At 40.2% G+C, this 5,547-nt stretch overlaps 1 long non-coding RNA gene across 2 annotated transcripts in view; it reads left to right on the forward strand.

The window, feature by feature from the left end:
* The window catches only part of LOC102006378, a 61,538-nt gene extending 58,003 nt beyond the window's left edge, over window positions 1–3,535 (forward strand). For both annotated transcript variants that reach the window (XR_261463.2, XR_001234572.1), the window contains one exon: window positions 3,388–3,535. This is a non-coding gene — a long non-coding RNA (uncharacterized LOC102006378). The remainder of the gene's footprint in view (window positions 1–3,387) is intronic.
* The last annotated feature ends 2,012 nt before the right edge of the window (window positions 3,536–5,547 follow it).

Here is a 5,547-nt window from a genome sequence, read left to right on the forward strand (position 1 = left end):
GGTCAATTTTTAAAATAAATATTGGTAAATATTAAGATTGCCTCTCAAGAGTTACATTTATATTGATCTAACAGGAAAGTACTGTTAACAGGTAATTTTGAAAAAAGAGATAAAATCATGACTCTTATTCATATGTAAAACAAAAACATATTAAAGATCTTACTTAACTCATTAATAACAGTGTGGGAGCCAAGCAGATGTTATAAGCAATTCAAAAGAAAATCTACAATCAAACAGATGCATTTCTAGGTCAGGACTAAAAATGAATGCATAAACAGAGGCAAAATTGCTTTTTCCATGGGCTGTAGGGTTGGTCCCACCATCAGGTAGAGTTTAGTTGCATGTCTATAAAAATAATTATTTATCAGTGTCACCAGCTTCACACAACTTAGAGAACTGGAAGAAATATCTAACATCAGAGTCAAATAAATGGAAGAATGTGCTGTAAACAATGGCGGTGTTCTTTTGTATCCTTTCTTCTTCAGGCTGATGTCTGATCCAAGCCACCCTAAAAATACCTGCTTGATTCTATTCCAGAAGCCTGGAAGAAAGCACTTTCTGATTGGTCCCAGATGCAGGGCTTGAAAACTGTGCTCTGAGCGTGTGTCCTGAATCTTTCTGATTGACAGGCTACACCTTCTTCTTCAGCCGTTTGCCATGCCCTAATTTCCTGCCTCAGCACTAGTTGTCTTTTGTGCCTGACTTACTTCACTTAACATCATCACTACTAGTTCTATCTGCAGTGTGTGTCACAAACAATAGGATTTCATTCAAAAAAAGAACAATTGAATAGTATTTCATAGAATATATGTGCCGCATTTTGTTTGTGCATTCATCAGTTGATGGACATTTAGGTTGTTTCCACCTCTTTATAGTGAATGATGCTGCAGTGAATGTAGGAGTGTAGATGTCTCTTCAACATTCTTTTTTTTTATTTTAAAGAGAAAAAAACAGTAACAAAATGACAACAACAAAGACAAAGACAGAACACACAAAAACAATAAAAAAGGTATAAGATTTCAAAACAAGATATAGGAATTAACAATGGTTGTTCTATATTATTATCTTTGACAAAGTTGCTCAGATCAGCAGACATAAGATACAATTTTCTTCAGATATGTATCCAGTTGTGGGATTGCTGGATCCTACAGTAGTTCTATCATCAGTTTTTCTGAGGAACCTCCCTACTGTTCTCCATAACAGCTGTCCTAATTGACATCCTCATCATCAGTGTACAAGGAGTCTTTCTCTCCAAATCCTTACCAGCGCTTGTTATCTTTGGCCTTTTTGGTAAGAGCTATTCATTCTGGTCTCTTTTTTCTTTTAAAATCAAATTTGGAAACCCAGGGCTCTTGTTTTCACATTATAGTGACTGGGTAGATCTTTGGCCTTGCATTTCCCTAAAGCTACAAGTTTTCTGTGGACCTCATTCACCCAACTTTGCTGAGTCATATGATGGGTGTGAGCTTGGTAGGCCTCTGAGCACACTTCCTCCTCGGTCTCTGAGTCCTTGGGGCACCTTCAGTCTGCTCTCTGAGAGTTTTGAGGCTCTGGATTATGGGGGTGGGATCTGAGTGCCACACTGGTACTCAGGCAGCATTGCAGGTGAACAATGAGGGCAACAGGAATTCCTGTAAGACAGTGTGTTCCCTCCAGGTCAGGCCCTGAAAGTAGGGCACAGGCGGCTCAATGAGAAATGAAGAGTCCACAAGGCCAAGTTTCCCTCAGGTGCTAGACAGCTTCATTTTAGTGAGACTGGCATAGTGTCAGCAGCCTTGCATCTGCCAGTGAGATGCCATTGCAAAGCAATTAAGAACACAGCCAGGGGTAAGGAAAACAAAAATAAATCCTGAAGTGTCTTACTAGGGTACACAAAACTGTGGCCTAAGCTTCCGGAAACATAGGAAAAAAATTCCTCTGTGTGCTAAGGAGCTCTTCAGACAGCTCAGAAACCTTATGCACAATAAGGGTCAAGAAAGCTTAAGAAGAGGAGAGACATCCCACAGTAATCTCATTTTATTTTAATTTCAAGGAAACTTTAGTGATGGGAGATCTAAGTGCTATATTTCCTGAGTTATTATCTTTGGTCTTCTGGCTTGTTCCAGTCATCACCCTTCCTTTGGTTACCCTGCGCTCTCTTGTACTGCCTACTTGACCTAACTCAATCTCTGCTCTATCTTAATCTTCTTATCTTTGAGGACAGAACACCTATAGGGCAGATGTCCCTCTTCAGATAGGCTACTTTACATAAGTTGGATCTTAGATGATTTCCAGAATAACCACCAGACAACCTCATTATATCCCCATCTGCATGCTAAATGACATTCCTGTTCGGTGCCCCTAATATAGGTGGTACAGTGGGGGCTGTGAGCCTACTCTCACCCACTTGAGTTTGGACAGCACCTTAGAACCACTACTTCTTCCCTTGTCTTGAGAGAGGTAGAAAATAAAATAATAAAGACTCAGAAAAATCTCTGGTGTTCTAGCTGAGAGCCTATGAACAAACAAGCACATTAGATCTCCTGGCCCAACCTCCAGTCACTTTTTCTCCACTTGAAACTTCTTAAAGCATCATAAATGTGTACTATATCACATACATGTAACTAAAATCAGAGTGAATTCTGGACAGGCATGAGAGCTGAAAGCCCCTGAGATGATTCAGTACTCTGTCAGTCTTACTCCAGAGATCCAATAAGAGGCAACTGGCGTGGGACGCATATCCTTTAAAACTCTGAAAACCTGATTTATTGTGTGCCGTGTGTTTTTTAATTTCCTGTCATCCCATACCACTTTTCTGTTCATGTCATAATTTCTGTCTGCACAGACTTGGCCTGAACACATCTCCCTCTGATTTTCAATAAATGTAGCTGCTTTTCCCTTGGCATTGGATGTGTGCTTGCAATTCCTGGCTCATCATACAGAAGAGCCTGAAATCTATCCTCTGGATCTACTCCATGTGGTAGCACCATGAAAGTTGATCATTGTCATAGCTATGACTGGAATGAACCATACAGGAAGGCAAAAGGGGGTGGGTCTAAAATTCCAGAACATCTCTGCTCATTCCCAGAAAAGACTGACTATTCCTTTCCATTAGCCTGTCACTCTCCCTCATTCCTCTTACCCTATATCTGTAATCAACCCAATCTCCAGTGGGTTGAGAAGCAGATTTGTGAGTTTAACTCTGCTTCTCTGGTACTGGGCCCAAAAATATAAGTTTCCTTTGCTGTTGAGTAGGTCCTGGGTATTGTTATCTGTTCTACAATTCAAAGAGGGAAAAAATATTCAATTTGGGATCACAAATCAGTAACATTTCTTTAGGGGTTTGAGTAGGGGATTCAGAGGTATCCTTACTCTTACCTCCTTGCCTTTCTCCCTCATTCTTCATAGGGCCGATCACTACTCAACCTATACTGAAGTTCTTCATTTCGTTCAGATCCTATGTTCATTCTGATATAGGAGGAATACAACTCCCAACCTGCCAGATGTCAGATGTGCAGAGTTCATGTCCTCTGAGATTGAAGAATGAATTGCAAAGGACAATGGAGGTAAATGGAAGCAAAAGTTTATTGAAAAATAGCTCCTGAGAGACAGGAGGGATCCTGAGTGAGTGACCACCGAGGCCCTTCATTGGGGTCATTTATACAGTGAAGTCACAATGTGGGTAAAATGTGGGTCAAGCTACCATCAGCCTACAAGATTACAAGTATACCCACTGAGCTAATATTGATCCAATAGGGAAGTAGGGCATGTAGCAAGATCATATATCTAGCATTATTAACCTGGACTTATCTATAACTCTTAAAACAATTTTGGAAAGGGATGGGTCCAGATATCCTGGCCACTCACCTGGGTGTCTGATGCACATCTGGATTTAATGGACTTGCTGGGACCAATTACAGTGTAATCTCAAGTTTCCAGTCATCCCTTAGGGAAGTATGTGTATCCATCCATTTTGATTTTATCTTGAGACCTTGCCTTTTTCAGCTGTGCCTTCAGCCAGTTTTGATGTGTTCTTATCTTTTGCACTGATTTCAAGGGCCTATCCCTGTCTGGCTACCTATTAGTTTCTACTTAACTTAGCTGCCTATAATACTTCCACTTGCTGAAGGGAAGACATTTCCTTCTTGTTCATGGAAAACACCCAGAAAACTACTTGAAAGGAGTTAACGCACAGGGCCAGATTGCATGGATGATGAGCAGTTTGTATCAAGTGTTACAGGTTCTTACCTCCCTCAAGGATTGTATAAGAAGTAGTGTGCAGGAATGACACATATCTCCCCCCACACACTTCTGGGAAGTGAACTGGGAGCCATCACACTGAACTATATCCACAATCACTTTTTATTCTGAGATAAGGTCTTACTAAGTTGTTAAGTTGCCAAGGCTAGGCTGGAAATTTTGATCCTCCTGCCTCAGCCTCCCAAGGTGCTGGAATTACAGGTGTGTGCCACCACCCTTGTCTTCATCTTTCATTACTTAAAACCTGAAAAAGTTATTAGGCAAAAGGTAGAAAGTTCAATACTTTTGGGACAAATGGTTTCTTTGTTATGGAGATAGACAAGTTAAGTTATGCAAATGTGAAGAAAAGACCACTTGAAATAGAGCAGCCAGTAAAAGGAGCTTAAATGGTTTGGGGAGGGAAAATGTGAAAAGGGTCCAAGATATTTTCTGCTTGAGGGAAAGTGAAGGAGGATGCCACTTTTTTATAAAAAGACAAAATGAAATTTTACAAAAACAAGTCCAAACACAGGGCTGGTTCGTTTTAACCTTGGTTGTTTTTTTTTTTGTTTTGTTTTTTGTCTTTCTTCCGGTACCTGGAATTGAACTCATGACCTTGCACTTGCCAGGCAGGTGCTTTGCCCCTGAGCTAAATTCCCAGATCCCTCATTTTAACCTTGGGAAGAGGCTCTTTATTTTTTAGTTACTCCACTGTCCTCTATAGTCTTAATGGACAGGAGAGCCAGTGAAGACATAGAAGATGCTTAGCTTTCCTTCTTACTGTCAGGGAACTGAGGGTTGAAGGGACCCAACTGGGAAGCTTAAAGGTTAAACTCTAACTTGTTCAGAAGTGTGTTCACCTTCAGTGACTTGACTTTTGGTATCAAGGCAAAGGATTGAAGCTGTCCTGGCCTCCAGGCAGGAGAAGTTGCTAGGCTGAAAAAGACTGCCTCTAATATACTCCCAAATCCTACTTGAAGAGAACTATGAACAGAATTATTTTACATTATAGTTCATTACTGTTTAGTGTCCAAATCTTTAGGAACCTTTTGGAGGGTTGAAATATACTCTTAAAAATGGTATGGTCATCTATTTTAATGCACTGTGCAGTGATCACCATAGAAAGTTAACAAGAAAAAAATCAAGCATGACTATAAAGAAAAATGGCTGCATTTGGGGCTCCAAATCTATGACATTTTTGAAAAGATGGCTCAGTGAAAGAGGAAACATCATAGCATCAGGTTATCCCTTATTTCCATATACAGGAAGAAAATAGCATCACCTAAAAAAGGAAAACAGTGGGAAATAACCACAGATTTTAATACCCCA

The sequence above is a fragment of the Chinchilla lanigera genome, unplaced genomic scaffold (genome assembly GCF_000276665.1).
Source record: "Chinchilla lanigera isolate Chin_1 unplaced genomic scaffold, ChiLan1.0 scaffold00030, whole genome shotgun sequence".
Classification (NCBI taxonomy): domain Eukaryota; kingdom Metazoa; phylum Chordata; class Mammalia; order Rodentia; family Chinchillidae; genus Chinchilla; species Chinchilla lanigera.